Genomic DNA, 19686 nt, shown 5'->3' on the forward strand with positions numbered 1-19686 from the left:
CTAGGTTCCTTTCCCTTTTTTTTTTCCTTTTATTTTCAATTATCTTCTAAACAAGAAAACAAATACATGATCCTTAACATTTCATAGGGAGAACCTCGTACTAGTTGGGTAAAACAATAACTTCCCTAGCCTCTTAAAAATATTTTTGGACAAAATTCTAGGGTTAAGTACTCCTTTGATCAAGCATCATATAGGTGTAAAAACATGAAGAAGATCCCTTTTCTATGGCATAGAAAATCTATCATGTAGTGTAGACTTAGTTAAACCTCACTAGATTTCGAAAGCTCTTCTTAACCGAATTTTCTCAAACTTGTTTCTAGGTTTTAAAATCCTCATAAAATCTGAAAAATATATAAAAAGCCTTGTACCACAGGTGAGGGGAAGCTTACCTTCTTCGCTTAAGTTTCCTAGAGTTGAGAACTTGCTTGGACCTTTCTTCCTTGCTTGCTTTGCTCGGCACCAATGGAGGAGAGGAGTGGCTAGGTCTTTTGGTGGAGAGGAGGAGGAAGAAGAGGCTTCTCTTTCCTCTTGTGTTGCTCGGCAACAACAAGAGAGAAAGAGGGAGAGAGTGAAGAGGAAGAAGAGGTTCTTCCTCTTGTGTTGCTCGGCAACAAGAAGAAGAAGAGAGGGAGAGGTGAGTCTCGGCACAAAAGGGAGGAGAGGAGGAGAATGAGTGGGGGATGAAGTTGAAGTCACCCCTCCATGCCTATTTATACTAAAATGAGGGGAGGAAACTTGACTTGATCCATCCTCCCTATTCATTTCTCCCCTTAAATGACAAGAATATTCTAGAGAAATGCCTTTTGAGTTCTCTCTTTTCTTTCCCTTAATTTCTCTCTTTTCTCTCCTTTAATTAAAATTCCTATCTCTCCTCTTACAATATCCTCTCCTATCCCACTTGGTTAACACATGCATGCATCCACAAGAGAACCAAGGATCAAAACTTGTTTATGTATATTTTTATTTCTTTTTACTTCCTTTTCCTTTTAAGTAGAAAGAATCCTTTCTTATTCTTAACTACTTAATCCTTTCTCTCCTTATCAATAATTCTCCTATCCCTTTGGTATCCTATACATGTTCCTTACAAGAGATCCAAGGTTCAATCTCTCTTCTAACATTTTATTTTCTTTTGTACATAATAATTCGTATATTACTATATTATGCATTATGCATAAATATTTCATACATATATATATTATCTCATATTTCTTCCTTTTGTCCATATTAATTCCATACATTTTAAATCATGCATAGATGATTTATACTCTCAACTTTATTTTTCTTTCATAAAGTTTTAATCATCTAAATCCATCTTAATATTTAACTTAGAATATTTACACCTTCTTTTCATTCGTACTCTCATTATCCTTACTTTCTTATCTAGGCTTTCTAGGGGTGTTACAAAAACAAGCATAGATTTATGTAGTGGAGAAATTTTACAGGGGATTACACTCAGCAAACTAATAATTACATAATTTTTACATACTGAGACCGAAATTTTTAAAAGACATTACATACTGAAATTGACATATTTTACATACTTATAGGGAGAAAAGAAGGGTTTTGAAAGAGAGCTGGAAAGGGAGTTGTAAGAGCTTGAGGAGGTAAAGAGTGAGAGAAGGTTGTGCTTGGGGGGATGCCTTGGGAGGCAGAGGAAGATGGCCTTTTATATGCAAGAGTGGAGAGATGTCTTCGGGAGGAAGGAAACATTTGCTTAGGAGGGAAGGAAAGCATCTTGGAAAGTAAGACAGGTGGAAGGAAGGTGTTGTTTAGGGTGAAAGGAAGGCATCTGCAAAAGAGACAGGTGGAAAGTAGTATTGGTTTTAGTGGAGACATTGGTGAGTGGTGGCACTGTTGAGTAGTGGTGGCACTGTTGAGTACGGTGGTTGTCATTCTTAGCTATCCATCATATAGCTGTTGAGTAGTGGTGACACTGTTGAGTACGGTGGTTGTCATTCTTAGCTGTCCATCATATTATCAATGTTGTCTTCTCCGGTTGAGTCTAAAGATGGTGCTTGTGAGCTGGAAGCTTGATTTGGTACTCTGTGTCTGGCTAAGGCAGCTCGATAGGCTCTAGCTGAAAGGGCAGAACTTGCTAACCTCTTGTTACTCATTCTCTCTGTCTTCTTCTGGTAATGTTGAAACAGGGTAGTATGCTGTGTAGTAAAGTGAAAAGGGAAAAATCTGGTAACCATATCTTTTGGCCAATAAATTTTTTCAGTGAATGATTCGCCAACCAGGAGATAGGTATCAGGATCTTCAAGTCTGTCCCAGCCCCAATGTGTCCCTTGGACTGAAACTCTCCAGTGTTTGAGTTGGTCTAAAAAGGAGGGAGGAGCTTCCCAATCACAGTTTGGGTCTGTAGGATAGTCATGTAACTTGGCTTGGTAACCGCCAACTTCATTTACGTCAATTTTTACTAAATGTCGGGCTGGCTCTATCTTGAGATCCAGCCACTCTGGAGGAGTACTATCAAATGTGCATACTACAAACGTTTCTTCTTCTTCAAAATTAATAGAAATAACAGTACCAAGTTTCTTTGGGAAATCTTTAACTGAATCTGGGTCATGAATCCATAATTTATGTAAGAGGCCGTAGTCAAGAAGAGTAAAAGGGGTAATTTGTCTCCCTTTGTAAGCCGTAGTAATATAGGATTCATAATCCATGTTAGCTCTTCTGAAAGCATAGAGAAGCTGGCATTGACATCCATATTTATCTGATTCTATACAAGGTGGTCCTTTCTTCTAGCATTTAAGTTTTGGGCTGAACTCAGCTTCATATACAATAGTCATTCCTTCAGGAGGTGTTTTGTGAAAAGCTTTTAGGGCTTCACATAATTCTATAAACGTTTGTAAAGTAGATTTTTCAGCCAGACTACGAACATAAGTATGAATATCCTCAGGAATAGTATTTGGGAAACCTGCCAGGCGCATCTCAAATGCTCTTTGTAAAGCTGTAGTCTTATTTTGTTCTTTAAGTTGAGCCAAAGTTAGGTACTCTGGTCTGATAGGAGTATTGGTGTGTTCTGTTGAAGGTTCTGCCAGGCTGTTCTCAGGAGTATGTTGCACAACTTGAGCATAAATAAAAGTATTTGTATCAGTACTAGTAGCTTGTATTGGTGTTGTTTGTAGAGTTGTACTCACAAAGAAATGTGGTCCTAGATGGGCTCTGGCTGCTGTAAAAGCCTCATCAAGTGAATAGTAGCCTTTAAAATATGGATGTTCTAGGTTTTGAATGGCTAAATTGGTTTCTTCCCATGTAGAGTATACCCCTGCCTGGGGTCCTGAAAAGACCACGTAACAGGAAAATTTCTTTCCTGCTGGTTTCTGGATAGTGGTAAGAAAGTAGTTAGAAAGAGCATTTATTACTGTGATTTTATGTCCAGAGCTTCCTGGAAGTGTAAGGATATGCCAAATATTGTCAATAAGACAATTTTGGATGTGGTCAAGTCTGTCTCTGCCAACAAAGCGAAAATGATCTTCTGGTTGTGTGAAAAGTTGTAAATCTTGAGTGCCAAAACACATGGTTTTGGTGGAAAAGGTACGAACTTTCCTTGGTCTGTCCATCCTGTAAGGACTAAAAATGTTAATGTAACAATCTTGATAATGTATCTGCTAAAGAATTATTAACCCCTTTAATATATTCCCATTGTATCTTAAGTCCTTTATTGATTATGGTATCTGTAAATTTTAACTAACGCTTTGTACTGAGGTCTTTTCTGACTGTTTTAGTTTGTTGACCATATTTGACTATGGCTTCACAGTCTATTCTAATAAGGATTTCTGGTTTGTTACAAATAAATAGTCTAAAAGCTTCTAAGCAGTAAATAACAGCTAAAATTTCATAATCTAATAATGTTAAGTGTCCTTTTTCATGGTATTTTCCAGAGGCATAACGACATAAAGCTTCTGTTGATTTAGGTTCATATTTGGAAGTTTTGCGATATAGATATCACCCCAACCAGTCTCACAACCATCTGTTTCAATAATTAAATAATCTGAGTCAAGAGGTAAAGTTAACTTAGGGATAGTTTTAACCAGTTGTTTGATTTGTTGAACTAAAGCAATATCTTGTTAGTTAAAATGTTTTTGTCCTGTCAAAGATGTCTTATTGTATAATGGTCCACTAATTTTTCCTATATCTTTTAGATAGGGTCTTGCATAATTTAGAAGACCTAGAAAAGCTCTTAAAGTCTTAGTATCTTCCATTTTGTCTGGAAAGGCCAGAATCTTAGCTGAAATATGAGGTTGTAAAGTGATTTGTCCTTGGCCTATTTCAGCCCCTAAGAATTCAACATGTGTAATAGCTAGTTTCATTTTCTTTCGTGAAATAATCAAACCATGTTTTTCAAATAGATTGAAGATTGTGTGTAAATGAGCATAGTGTTCTTGTTTAGTTTTGGAAAAAACTAAGATATCGTCTATGTAGACACAGGTGAAGTGAGCAACATTTCTAAAAATATCATCTATTTTTCGTTGAAATATTTGAGGAGCTGTTTTAAGACCAAAAGACATAACAAGCCACTCAAAGTGGCCTTCAGGACAGGAAAAAGTTGTCCATTCTATTGAGTCTGGGTGCATCCATACCTGCCAGAAACCTGATTTCATATCGAACTTTGAGTACCATTTAGAATGTTGTATTTTATTCAGAAGTTGGTCTTTATCTGGTATTTTGTAGCCACCTTCCTGGTAGTTATCATTTAGCCTTTTGTAATTAAATACCATTCGGGATTGACCTCATTTTTGTTCGGCTCCTTTATTTACTATAAAAGCTAGGCTTCTATGTCTAAAGGTAGATCGTTGAATGGCTCCTAAGTGTAGTAATTGTTGAATATGTGTTTTGCATTATTCAGTTTCCCAGTTTGTGTATCTTAAGTCTTGGGCCTTAATAGTTAGGTCAGGGTTAATGATTGCTAATTTACAATAAATTTAATCTCTTTCCCAGTATTTAGTTGGGTTGTCGCCAATAATCTCTAGTTTTTCTAGTCGAGATATAAGAGAGTCTATATCTAGCTGATGGGTGTTAATAGTTTGAAGCAATTGTTTAGGGAGAAGTAGATCATTAAGAATATCCCAGGAGGAAAGATCATTTAGAGGGCTTGTCCAGCCAAGTAAGTCTAGTTTTCCTGATATTCAGAAAAGGTAAGGTCACAAGATGACATCTGTTTACATGTCCCTTTTATAGTACACTGGCAAGTATTGTCCTTAGACTGGGTTCGGGTTTCTGTTGAAGCTGTTAAAGGCTTAACTACCGAGGGGTAGTCTGACACAATAGGTGCAACTATTGGATTAGAGAAGAATAGAGCATAATCTTTTGTAAGTAAAAAGGCCCTGTCTGGTGATATAAGAAAATTTAGTCCTAGGATAAGGTGGATATTTTGATGTAGTAACGGTTTAACCCATAATTTGGAGAGAGTTTGGGGAGTACTATAGGTACCACAGTTATTATAAAATTTTATATGTATGTTTGTGACAAATTGGGTACTAGTAAGTTGCTGGCCATCAAATTGTGTACTAATTAAAGGTTGTGATGAAGTTTTAATCAAATTTTTAGGTAAAATAGGCAGAAGTGTAGCCTCATCTATAGTTGAATTAGTGACTCCACTATCTAAGAAAGCTTGTAATGTAAATTCATGGCCATGTATATTTACTAAGCATTTTACCCTAACATCAAGAGTTTTATTTGTATTACAAATACTAGGGGTTTTTATAAAAACCATATCAGTGTTTGGTGACTCTGTTATTTGTAAACTTTTACATTTGTTAGATGATAACGACTCCTGTGATATTAGTTCTTCTATTTGGTTTGTTATTATATCCACATGAGTTTCTAGTTGGTTTATTCTGGTTTCTAATGTTGATACTCTTGTTTCTAAAAGGATATTTCTAGTACTACTTTTAGTGGGCTGTGTTATTGGGATTAGAACATTAAAATAACTCTGAAGACACAAATTACAGGCCTATTTCTTGCAGGTTATGCAGGTACCTCTTTTATCAATAGCTGGATAATAACTACACAAATAGCAGGGTATATTATCTGTTCCTGTTTTTAATTTCCAATCATGTGTACAATTAGAGTCACCTTAGTTTGTATTTAGTTGTGTGAGCATTAAGTTGGTATCCATGAAAGCAAAGTCATTCCATAATTCTGGTTCTAAGTTTATTGAATTGTAATCAAAGTCTGTATAGTATGAGTGTTGTAGGAAGGAGTTTACTAAGCTATAGTCGGAAGAGGGGGGAATTTCTTCCATATCATCTACAGAAATAATAGAATAGATAGAAGATGTGTCTGAGACATCTGATTGAATTTCTACTAAATCTAAATTTGTACAGGTAACTAATTTATCTTCTCTAGTGTATAAGTTTTTCTTATTTGGGCAGGCAGACGACAAATGTCCTGGTTCATTACAAGCAAAACAAGTAATAGTATTAGCATATGTTTTCTTTGGTTTATATTTTCTGACATGTTTTTCTTTATTTAAATATGGTTTCTTTTCTCTGCTTTTCCTAACATAATATGTTTTTCTTGGCCTGACATTTTTAGTTTTAGCAGGTTGTGTAGTTGCTTTAGTATTTCGATAATGCTTTTGTTTTTGTTTAGGTGTCATTGAACCATACTGTTGGGGGGTATATATTTGACTACAAAACACATATTGCTGGTTTTTAAGTTGTTTTTGAATATGGATATAAGTACATTTTTCTTTTAATACAGAAATTATGTGTTGTATACGTATTCCTATATTGTCATATTGTGGTGTTACTTTCATGTCTGTCCAGGCCTTGTGTATTTCCTTTCCTAATTCCCCTGGAAGTTTACTAAATAGTCGTTCTCCTAATTCCGGATTACAGTAATTTCCTGATACTGCTGTTAAAGCAAGAAAGTCATTGCAAAAAGGTTTAATCCAATTCCAATTAAAAAGTTGTAATTGTTCTAAATCTCTCATAGCATCTTTTTGTCTAATATCTAATCCTGTATTAGCGTCTCTTGCTGTAAAAAATCTGTGGATAGTATAACAAAAATTAAGTATATTATTACCTTGTGAAGCAATCCTAGCTATTTCTTCAGGGTGAGTAGTTTTATAAGATTCTCATGCTGCTCTAGCTACATCACCTAAATAATTTTCTCCTACTCTTATCATGGCTTCACCAGATTCTATATCTAATTCATGTTTTGCCTGGTAGTCTCTTTTGACAGAGACTATCCATTGTTCTAAATAAGTGTCATATATTTATGGGTCGTCACATTCTCCTATATTAAGTAAGACTGAATTCTTTCCAAAGTATGTAATTTCTGGTGATCTTCTTTTCCCTATAGTTAGTTCTTAACAAAGGATTATTGTTGGTATAAGGGTGAATTTGTGTTCTTGGAGGATGCCCTTCTCCATAATCCATAGTTCTCATAGAACTTTCTGGGTATCGTACCTGTAAAGGTTGTGGTGTATTGGTAGCACTAGATTCTGCAGGATTCATTAAAGCAACGTTGGAAAAGTAGTCTTTCTTTTTAGCTATAATATTATGGTCCTCATCAAAATATAACATCCAATCTTCGTCTAGCTTATGATGCAGTATGTCAAAAGTTTCTAATTTTCTAAGATATTCTTGTGTAAAATAATTAGCTATTTCAAATGGAAGGTAGACGTATTCATTTAAATCATCATAAAATAGGAAGTTATCTTTTTCTTTTTGTGAGTGTGTATTAATCTCTATGCTCATTAGATTTAAAGTAGGTTAGTTATTTTCCTGACTATCTTCTTGGGAAGTTGAGGTTTTATAATTATGAAATGTTACTATTGATTTACCATGTCTATCTTTATAGATTATGAATTCTCTTGGTTGTAGTGTTTGCAGGGTAATATTTAGATCTAAGTTAAGATTCCAGTCTAATACAACAAGTAAGTCAGATGAAAAGTCTTTGGGTTTTATGAAATAAATTTCCGTTGTCGTGAGAGTTTCTATTATATTATTAATTTGTACTTTAAAATTGTTATTTATGCTAGTCATTGTTTTTCCGATAAAGATTATGTCTATTTGAATATTATGTTTCTGAAAATCACCATATCCCCTGGCTTGAACAGAAATTTTAATATGGTCAATAAAGTCTGGAATGGTCATATTAAAATTAGGACAAAAATACGTAATTCCTAGATTACTATTCATATCTACTTCTATAAGTCCAATAACCGCTTTGTCATTGTCAGAGAACCTTGAGTCATATAGTACTAAGAAAACTTTAGCTCCTATGCTTTTTCGAGTAAGTCCTCTGAGGCCAAACACAATAAGTCCTAGGTGAATATAGTTATGTTTTCTTTGGAAGAGTAGTCTAGCAGATTCTTCATTCATAAGGTTAAATCTTTCTTCTCCCCCATCGAGTAGGTGTAATAGTTGGGTTCTATGATGTCTATAAAGTAAAGTGGAAAAAGATAACAACCCCTGATGATATAATCGTTTTGGGTTTAGTGTATTTAATTGTTCATTAGAGAAGATGTCTATGTTTTGGTCAATATCTATAAGTTCTTCTAATTGATAGGTAGCTTGAGTGCTTATAGATTTTCTGGATATCATGGAGAGATTCGTTTGAGGTCTTAGTGTATGTGAGGTGCCAGAAAAACTTTCAACTTGTGTTTTTGTTTGTAGAGCCATTAGAAGGTGAATCTTGTATTTTTAAGAATTTATATGTGGTAGGTGGGTGTTTAGTAATAGTTTTTCTTAGGGAAAGTTTACTAAGATCTTTATTTATATTTTCTAATGTTTGCTTTAGATCCTGTGTATGAGTGTTTTTATGTATGTAATTTTCTAAAGTAAGAATTTGATTTTCTAAGACTGTAAGTCTATAATGCAAAGAAGTAAGTAAGGCTAGGATCGTGTTATTCTGTTATACTAGAATTTGGTCTCCTTGGCTTACTAAAACAGAATTGTTATAGCCTATGTATTTGGATTTAGTAAATTATTGGGAATAATCTAAAGCTTCCTCGTAATGAGAATTAGAAAATTGGAGTTTGTTCATAAACTGGTCCGAAGAGAATCTTAAGGTTCTGATATCAATTTTTTTTTTCAGTACATATAGTGGTTTATATATATATATATATATATATTATTTAAATATATTTATTGAATGGATGACAAATTAAAGCACGTGCGAAACACGTGGGAGCCGAATCCACGAACTAGGAATAGTCGGCGGCAGGAGGGTTTGAAAATTATTTATTAAGGCTATGTTTACTCTAGAGTGTGGATGAGGAAAAGAAAGGAATCAACGATAGAAAGTTATTTTTGGAGGAAGAGAAAAGAAAGGGTGAAGAAATCTTTTCTTTTGCACACTTGTTTACCTTGATAGAGGAAAGTAAATACTTGTGATGTAATTTTGTAAATAAAAATGGGTGCATGCGTCATTTTTTTGGTACATAGTGTAATTTTGTGAGTTAAAAAGGCTACATGCGTCATTTTTTTTTTTTGTATATAATGTAATTTTGTGAATGCTAAAGGGGTACATGCGTCATTTTTTTTCCATCTACTGCTTTCCGTCCGATTTTGAGGTGATCAGTTTTGGCTCCAAAATTATCCGCTGATGGATTGCGTTACTTTTCCTTCGAAAAATTTTAATGAAGTAAACGACGGAAACTTTTCCACCGTGAAAATTTTTCCTTAATTTTACTTTTCATTCTCCCAAGTAAACAGAGCCTAAAAGATCGGGTCGGTGGTGGAAGCGACAAGGTGGTGTGGCGTTGACCTAATAGAGAGGGAGGGCCCACCAGCACTTTCTCCGCTAAAGAGAGAGAGAGAGTACGTGAAGTTTGGTGGGATTGACAATAAGAATGGGCCCCACTAAAGAAAAGCCTAGACATGTTTTGTATCCAAATAATGTAATACAAAAATACCAATTGAATTTATTTATGAACGGTCAGGATCTAAAGAATCAAATTTAGTATTTAATTTTAATAGGGATTTCAGAAATTAAATTGTGAGTAAAGAGATGTCTTTCTAACCATATGAATAATTAAGGTAAGTTTCTACTTTTTCCAAGAACGACTTACGCTGTGCGAAGAAAGTGTGATATTTGAGGCACAATCGTCCACCTCTCGTGTAAGTCGTGCTTACATGTGACGGTATCATGGGTGTGCATTGGTAGCTTGGATAAATTTTTATGAATATTTTTTAATTTATTTTGATGGTCCAAACAAAAATTTATATGAAACCCGATTCATCATATACAAAATTAATTGAAATTATTAAAAAAAGATTTTTTTACTAAATCATGTACATAAATTTATAAAATATCCATTTCACGTAGAAAAATTTCAAAATGATCAAATCATGTATCTATTTTCAATTTTATCTTTATAAGTCGACAGATATTATGGAACAATCGAATCGATTTGGTTATGTATCGAAACGTCAAATTTTTAATCAAATTAATTGAATGAGTTTTGAAATCAGTCTAATTGATTTATTTTTTTAACATCAAAATCGATTTTAGATTAAACGGTTAATAGATCGAACGATTTCAGATTGATATGTGATCCGGTGGTAAAAGTCTGGGACCCCCTAACAGGGGTCAACGCCACGTGGAAGTCAAAAGGCCAGGTGGTCCGTCGAAGAACGGTGAGCCGACCGGACTCATGAGAAAAGGGCAAGTCGATCGGTCTGCCAGTAAATATCTGATAGTAAAAGGTGCCCTGATGGGGATCGGGGCTCCGACGCTCAATGAAACAATAGCTAAGAGCCGAGCGGAAGGCCTAAGAGAAGGTGACGTACTGCTAACAGTCCTTACGTAGCACCCGCCTGGAAGTCTCCCCAGCATATCAATGCAAATGACAGGCGAGACGTGATGGGCGTGCCGCCCGGCCGGTGCAGGGGATGAGGGCCGTCCGGACGACGCTTTTCGTCCAGCCGGCCGGACGGACGTCCCGGCCGGCGGTGGGTAAAGAAGGACAGGAACATCTAAGTCTCCCCAGCATATCAATGCAAATGACAGGCGGGACGTGATGGGCGTGCCGCCCGGCCGGCGCAGGGGATGAGGGTCGTCCGGACGACGCTTTTCGTCCAGCCGGCCGGCCAGACGTCCCGGCCGGCGGTGGGTAAAGAAGGACAGGAACATCTTCTGACAGCCGTCAAGTCCTATGGCTAGGCCATACTCCAAGTCTGACAACGAGGTGTTCTGTTGTCCCATCGAAGACATGGTTGGACTGTAGCGGTATGCGTCAGGTAAGCTTTCTGACAAGCACATACCAAGGTATGGGCTGCGGACATGAACGCGCCTCGGTGGGCGTGTAGAGGCTCTTTCACCGCTCTATATAAAGAGCCGCAGATTTCGCCGGAGGTACGCGGTCTACAAGCTTTGAGGTTGCTTTTTCCACCACTTGCTGACCTGACTTGAGCGTCGGAGGGTCGCCGCCGAGAACCCCTTCCCGGCCCGACTTCTGTGCAGGTTCGCCAGAGCTTCGTGAGACTAGCCGGAGATCTACATCGGCAATCCGGAGAGCGCCACGTGCCCAGCGTCCGTTGATTCAACGTTCGGACAGGATCAATTTGGCGCCATCTGTGGGAACGCTCCTGCGTCCGATCGGAAGCGATGGACGAGGCTGGACGACAACACATGGTGACACTTTCGAACGAGGAACTTGACGCTCTGATCGAGATAAGGGCCGCCAAGCTTGTGGAGCAAAAACAGAAAGCCACAGCCGAGCGGCCGGAGCAGCAAGCAACATCAGCGTCTGGTGGTCGAGCGGAAGCACCACCGGCCACCGTTGCATTTCATCGAGCCCTATTCCGCACCCCTGAAGCCGTACCAGCTCATAGAGATAGGGGATCTTCTTCGGATGAGATGCCTAGACGAGATGACAGAAAGGGGAAAGCCCCCCGAGCGGACGCATCACCCGAGAGGATTAATCGCCAATTTTCAGAGGCTATTCTGAGAGATCCTCTGCCGAAGCACTATGTGCCTCCGACGATCGGCGAGTATAATGGGACAACTGACCCAGATGATCATCTGGGTAAGTTTGATAACACAGCTACTCTCCATCAATACACAGATGGAGTAAAGTGCCGAGTTTTTCTTACTACTCTCTCGGGATCGGCTCAACGGTGGTTTCGGAGGCTGCCGGACGGATCCATCACAAGCTTCAAGGACTTCCGAACGGCCTTCCTCCACCATTTTGCGAGCAGCCGACGCTAGCCTGTTCGCCATCAAGCAAGAAGCCTGTGAATCGCTCCGAGCTTACATCCAGCGATTCAACAAAGTGGCGATAGATATTCCAACGGCCACTTCGGAAACCATGATGAATGCCTTCACACAAGGCCTAGTGGACGGGGATTTTTTCCGATCACTCATCCGAAAGCCGCCCCGAGATTACGATCACATGCTACACCGGGCTAACGAATACATCAACGTGGAAGAAGCGCAAGCGGCCAGGAAAGAAGAAACTCCAGCCGAGCGGTCTCCTCCAGCCGAGCGGAAACAGCACGCCGCTCATCAACCGCCTAGAGGACCAAGGGCCGAAGCAATCCGATCCCCCCACGCTATGTCCCATGTGCAAGAGGTAGCTGCCGCCCGGCCCAAGCCAAAGAAGAGATGGACCCCGATGTTCTGCTCCTTCCACCGGACGGATACGTACAACACAAGGGATTGTCGAAGTCTTCCCTTCGTGGCTCATCCTGTGCCCCGGAATGCCGGACGACGATCTCCCTCTGTCGACAGGCAACAGAGAACTCATGAAGCCGATCGGACGCGAGCTGGTAGGCCACGGCAACAGATTCCCGATCGGCATCGTTCTCCAAGGCAGGAGAATCACCGAGCGTCCAGAGAACGGTCTCGACCGTCCGCTCGGGAAGAGGAAAATAGAAGCAATACTTCCCGAGGCGAGATCAACGTTATTGCTGGCGGGCCGACCGGAGGAGACTCCAACCGAGCTAGAAAGGCAAGCGTCCGGCAGCTCCAGATTCATGCGGTCGGCTGTAGCCAAGAACGAGCGGAAGGACCCGAAATTAGTTTCGGGCCCGGGGACTTGGAAGGAGTTGAAGTACCCCACGACGATGCTCTGCTCATCAAAGCGGTAATAGCCAATTACACTATTCACCGCGTATTTGTTGACACAGGGAGCTCAGTCAACATCATATTCAAGAAGGCGTTCGATCAGCTGCAAATTGATCGAGCCGAGCTGTTGCCCATGACAACTCCGCTCTACGGGTTTACGGGTAACGAAGTTCAGCCGGTCGGACAGATCCGGCTGGCTACCTCGCTGGGAGAAGAGCCGCTCAGGAGGACAAGAACAACAAACTTCGTGGTGGTCGACTCTCCCTCGTCCTACAACGTCATTTTGGGACGACCGGCGCTCAGCGAATTCCGAGCGGTCGTCTCAACCTTCCATCAGAAGATCAAGTTCCCCGTAGAGGACAAAGTGGGAGAAGTACGGGGAGATCAGCTAGCAGCTCGGCGATGCTACATCGAGATGGTCCGAGCAGAAGCCAATTCCGCTCGGAAGGCGCCCCGGATCGAGGTAAACGCCATCACAGAAAAGCCTCCCTCTTTAGTTTATGAAGAAAAAGAGGAAGTGCGGATACACCCGACCCGATCGGAAGCTACGACCTTCATCGCGTCCGATCTGGAGGCGAATCAAAAAGAGGAGGTGATCCAATGTCTCCGAAGGAATCATGATGTCTTCGTCTGGTCGACGCATGAGCTGCCTGGAATTTCGCCGAGCATAGCGCAGCATGAGTTACATGTCCGACCGGACGCACGGCCCGTAAAGCAAAGAAAAAGGGACTTCAGCGCCGAGCAGAATTCCATCATCCGAGCGGAGGTGGAAAAACTTCTGGAGGCCGGCCATATACGCGAGGTGCAGTTCCCGAGCTGGTTGGCTAACGTAGTATTAGTCTCCAAGCCAGGCAACAAGTGGAGAGTGTGCATAGATTTTCGGGATCTCAACAAAGCTTGCCCGAAAGATTTTTATCCCCTGCCCCGGATAGATCAGATGGTGGACTCTACGGCCGGCTGTAAATTAATATGTATGATCGACGCCTACCAGGGATATCACCAAGTGTCGCTCGCCCGTGAAGATCAAGAAAAAGTTAGCTTCGTGATGGTCGACGGTACTTATTGCTATAATGTGATGTCGTTCGGATTGAAGAATGCGGGGGCCACATATCAGCGCTTGATGAATAAAGTATTCAGAGAGCAGATCGGGCGAAATCTAGAAGTTTATGTGGACGACATTCTCATTAAGTCTGTCCGAGCGGCCGATCTCTTCAAGGATATGGAAGAAACCTTCCGAACGCTACGCAAATATGGAGTCAAGCTAAATCCCCAGAAGTGCCTGTTCGGAGCAAAAGGAGGGCGTTTCTTGGGGTACATAATGACCGAGCAGGGCATCGAAGCAAATCCCAGTAAGGTGAAAGCCCTACAAGATATGTCGCCTCCAAGAAATACAAGGGAAGTGCAGCGTTTGACCAGTCGGATAATCGCTCTGTCCAGATTCATCTCCAAAACCGCCGACTGGAGCCTTCCTTTTTTCAAGATCTTACGCAAGGCTACAAAATTTCACTGGGACGAAGAATGCGACCGGGCGTTCGAAGATTTAAAGGCATATCTGAATTCGCTCCCGGTATTAGCCAAGCCGACTATTGGGGAGCCACTTTGTATTTATCTATCCTCGATCGAGCAGGCAATCGGCTCAGCACTGGTGAGGGCGAGCGGAGAGGAGCCTGTGTATTTCCTTAGTCACATTTTAAAAGATGCTGAATTTCGCTACACTGGGCTCGAAAAGCTAGCTTTCGCTCTGGTCCTCGCCACTCGGCGCCTTCGTCCATACTTCCTGGCACATACGATCATTGTCAAAACCAATAGCCCGCTCGGACGTGTTCTACTAAATCCAGAGGCATCCGGACGGCTCATCAAATGGACGACGGAGTTAAGTGAATTCGATATCCAATACCAGCCCCGCTCGGCGATCAAAGCACAGTCCTTGGCGGATTTTGTGACTGAAGTTCAGAGTTCAGAGCCGGAAGCTATGTGGAGAATATATGTGGATGAGTCGTCCACTCGGCTCGGAAGCGGGATTGGAATATTGTTGCTCTCCCCTCAAGAAGAAAAGATGCACTTATCCGTCCGGCTGGATTATAAAGCTACCAACAATGAAGCAGAGTATGAAGCCCTCATAGCTGGCTTTCAGGCCGCCCAGCATGTGGGAGCCGGTCGGGTAACACTTCACTCAGATTCGCAATTGGCCGCTCAGCAGCTTTCTGGTACCTTCGAAATCAATAATGCTCGGCTCAAGCTCTACGCTGAAGCCTTCGAGAAGCTCAAAGCCGATTTTAGAGAGGTTGTTGTCCAGAAGATACCCAGAGCAAAAAATCAAGCAGCTGATGAGTTAGCCAAACTCGCGAGCTCAATAACGTCGGTTGCCATTCAGCAGCCAATTGAAAAAGTACTGTTGGTGGCGCACGTCGACCGGATGGAAGGCCTCACATTTCCAAGCGACTGGCGGACACCCATCATAGAGTTCCTCCGTTCGGGCACCACACCATCCAATGAGTATGAAGCCCAGCTACTAAGGAGGAGAGCCGGTCGGTTCACACTCATCGGCGATCAGCTTTACAAAAAGGCTTTCTCACGCCCGTTGTTGAAATGCGTGAGCTCGGAGGACTCGACTTACATCCTCCAAGAAGTACATCAAGGATCGTGCGGAGGACATCCGGGCGGACGATCGTTGGCCAAGAAGATCCTCTTGGCCGGGTACTTTTGGCCAACCTTACAAGCAGACGCCGCTCGGACAGTATCTATCACAACTTCTCCCACCGACCGGCAGAGGAAATGAAGGCATCAACCGTTTCATGTCCGTTCGATCAATGGGGAATGGATATTGTCGGTCCATTTCCGATGGCGACCGGGCAGCGGAAATTTTTGCTAGTGGCGGTTGATTATTTTTCCAAGTGGGTGGAGGCCGAGCCGCTAGCCAAGATCACCGAACAGATGGTCAAAAAATTTATCTGGCAACACATCGTCTGTCGGTTTGGCATCCCTCGCCGATTGGTTTCCGACAATGGGCGGCAATTCACAGGGAAGATGCTAGAGGATTGGTGCAAAAGCTACGGCATCGAGCAACACTTCACGTCCGTGGCTTATCCCCAGAGCAACGGTCAAGCCGAAGTAGCCAATCGGGAAATTCTTCTCATTCTGCGCGCCCGGCTCGACCATTTGGGAGGAAGTTGGCCGGATGAAGTGTCGGGCGTCTTATGGGCCATCCGAACGACGCCGAAGGAAGGGACGGGCGTCACGCCATTCCATTTGGTGTATGGCAGCGAGGCGGTCATTCCGGTCGAAGTCGGCGTCGAGTCCGCGCGGATCCAAAATTAAGATGAGGACAATGCCGAGCGGAGGAAAATGGAGCTGGATCTGGTCGAAGAAGAAAGAGCCAAGGCGTCCGTCCGGCTGATGGCGTACCGGCAACGGATGAAGCAAAATTACAACCGCCGTGTAATCCCCAGATCATTCCAGGTCGGCGATCTTGTCTGGAAGAAAGTCAAGCCGGTCGGCGACGTCGGCAAACTGGAGGCACCGTGGGCGAGCCCCTTCAAGGTTATTGAAAAGCTCCGCTCGGGCGCATATTATTTGGAGGATGAAGACGAGCGGCAGCTGGATCGACCGTGGAGTGCAAATCATCTCCAGCCTTATCGAGCTGGATGAAAGGTGCACGAATGTAACTCATTTTTGTGTATATGCTAGTAGCCCGTGTCCTTGTAATGCAGGAAGCAAAATTAATTCAAAGGATGGCCAAGGGTTCTGCCGATCGGCAGTATCGAAGTTAGTCGTAAAGACCGTCGAGCTCCGACGTTAAATATCGAGAGACGAGCCGGCGTCTATAAACTTTCGAGCGGAAGACCGTCGAGCTCCGACGTTAAATATCGAGAGACGAGCCGGCGTCTATAAATGTCCGAGAGGAAGACCGTCGAGCTCCGACGTTAAATATCGAGAGACGAGCCGACGTCTATAAATGTCCGAGCGGAAGACCGTGGAGCTCCGACATTAAATATCGAGAGACGAGCCGGCGTCTATAAACTTCCGAGCGGAAGACCGTCGAGCTCCGACGTTAAATATCGAGAGACGAGCCGGCGTCTATAAACTTCCGAGCGGAATACCGTCGAGCTCCGACATTAAATATCGAGAGACGAGCCGGCGTCTATAAACGTCCGAGCGGAAGACCGTCGAGCTCCGACGTTAAATATCGAGAGACGAGCCGACGTCTATAAACGTCCGAGCGGAAGACCGTCGAGCTCCGACGTTAAATATCGAGAGACGAGCCGGCGTCTATAAACATCCGAGCGGCTCGCATTGCGAAAATCTAGCGAAAACCCCTTTGAGGTAAGGCGCGAAGCAAAAGATGGTTAATCGGAATTAAAAATGCGAGCAAGTGAATGAGTGACGTTCGCGCGCCGAACGGCTGCTTAGTCGCATGATGAAAGACGTTATTAAAGACAATCGACTGTCTGACAGAGCGTGGTGCCGAGTGGAGGAGTTTTAAAGAACACTTTAGTTATGACGAGAGAAAAATTTCTTGCCAAAACAAAAGTTGAAGGAAAGGAAAAGATTATCTATTAAGCACAGGGCTAACCAAAAAAGTTACAGCAAAAATAAGTTTGGTCGAACGGCGGGGATATAAAAAAGTTCATAAGAAACACTCCTCATGCGTCGAAATCAAAAAGAGCATCAGGGATGGCGCCCATCATGGTCGCGAGGTCCTCGGGAGGGATGGTCAGCTCGGCGGGCAGGTGGCCTTTGGCCTTTAAGTGATCCACAGCCGCTTTGATCGCCTCTTCAAAGGTGAGGGAGATCTTGTCAGTAAATTTCTCCCCAAAGGCATCCGAGCGGACGAATGCCTTCCTCACCTCGTCGGAGCGGGCCGACTCCCCCTCTTGATACTCTTTGAGCTCGGCATGGGCAGCGTCGCTGGCGGCTTGAATATCCTTCAAATCTCCATCAAATCTTTGAAGATCGGTCGAGCGGCCCTCCTTCTCAGTGGCCAGAATGGCATCCAGATCCTTGATGCGTTGCTCTAGCCCTCTGATCTCCACCTTCATTCGGTCCATGTCATCGATGGCCTGGCGCTTCCGGGTGATCGCCGTCTTGATCTCCTTATCTCGTTGTTTGACCATTGCTTCGAGCCGAACGACCTTGCTCGCTAGATCGGAAGCTCGTTTCCATTCGGCTTCCAATAATTTTTTGGCCTTCTCCAGAGCGGCCATCGACTGTTGGCTGTCCCCCACGGCCTTGAGTTTTTTCAATTCATCCTCCAGTTCGTCCAACCGATTGCTAACGGCAATTTGCTCCACCCAATTCTACGAGCAAAAGTGAACGGGTTAAAAACTTAATTCAAATACACGAACAAAGAAAAAGAGCATACCCCGGTGGCCTGTTGAAGGTTGCTGTCGCCGAGCTGCCCGGGAGTCATCGCTTTTATTCGGCGCCGAGCGTCCTCCCAAGCTTTGGCTAGGGGGCCCGTCAAGGTGATCTGCTGCTCGGGGACCACTGGCCGATCAGCAGCAGCCATGTATTCTTCTGAGGGGAGGCGCAGGACGGTTTTAATTAAGTTCTGGCCGCTCGGCTCGCCCTGAGAAGCATCGGTCTTACCGGATGGCCCACCGGTGGACGAGGAAGGAAGATCGCCCAAACGCCTGATACGGCGCAGAGTTCTTGAAGGGCTGGACGGCGGCACCTCGGAGCTTGCCCTCGGAGAGCCATGTGGGGTCGGGGTACTCTCTAGGGAAACCGTCCCGGACAACACCGGAGCATCCGCGCCCCGCTCGGGCTGTGGATCATCAAGTGGAATTGAGGCAAATGCAGATTCCGGTCATCGGCGCTTCCGAGTGACTAGCGGAACATCATCGGCCGAACGACCCTCCACCTCGGCTTGGGTAGAAGGTTCTGTGCCGCCCGATGCCTCGTCGTGAGAGGTAGTAGGTGCTAAGGCTTCGGGGGCATCTTGGGTTCCCTCGCCTAGTTCGCCGGTTGGATCGACTGGATCAAGGCCCCGCTCGGCGACCTCCTTGTTCTTCACCGCCTCAATCTGAGCGGCTTTCAATTTGAACTTCTCGGTCGCCTTAGCACGCCACATAACTTCAGCTGCAGAAATAAAGATTAAATCAATTAGAACAAAAGAAAAAGGAGGGATGAGAATCGCTTACTCATGCTGCAAGGCAGATCGGCTGGGGCGGAAGACAGGCCAAATATATACATTACTCCTGGGAGGAGCAGCTTGTCAATGTGATAGCGTTGACCCACCAACCGCTCGGCCGCATGAAGGTAGGCCGCATCGCCTCTAAATTTGCCGAGCTCCGGTTGCGCCGGCATCGCCGTCTGCCACTTGGTGCGAAAAGTTGGCCGCTCGGGAAAACGCACATAGAAAAAGTGCTCCTTCCAATGTTTGTTGGAGCTCGGCATATTATCAAAGAGGACGAAGCCTATCCTAGATTGGAAAATAAAGGTACCCCACTCGGCTTGCTTGGGATAAAAAAAGTAGTGAAAAATCTTAGGATCGAGGGGGATGTTGTTCAGTTTAAAAAGGACTATCACTCCGCTCAGCAGCCTAATGGAGTTAGGGACTACCTGGCCGAGCGGAATGCGAAAATAATTGTAGATTTGTAAGAAGAACTTGTGGGGTGGAAAGCGTAGCCCGGCCAAAAATTGGTCTCGAAAGAA

The sequence above is a fragment of the Zingiber officinale genome, chromosome 7A (genome assembly GCF_018446385.1).
Source record: "Zingiber officinale cultivar Zhangliang chromosome 7A, Zo_v1.1, whole genome shotgun sequence".
NCBI classification, from domain to species: domain Eukaryota; kingdom Viridiplantae; phylum Streptophyta; class Magnoliopsida; order Zingiberales; family Zingiberaceae; genus Zingiber; species Zingiber officinale.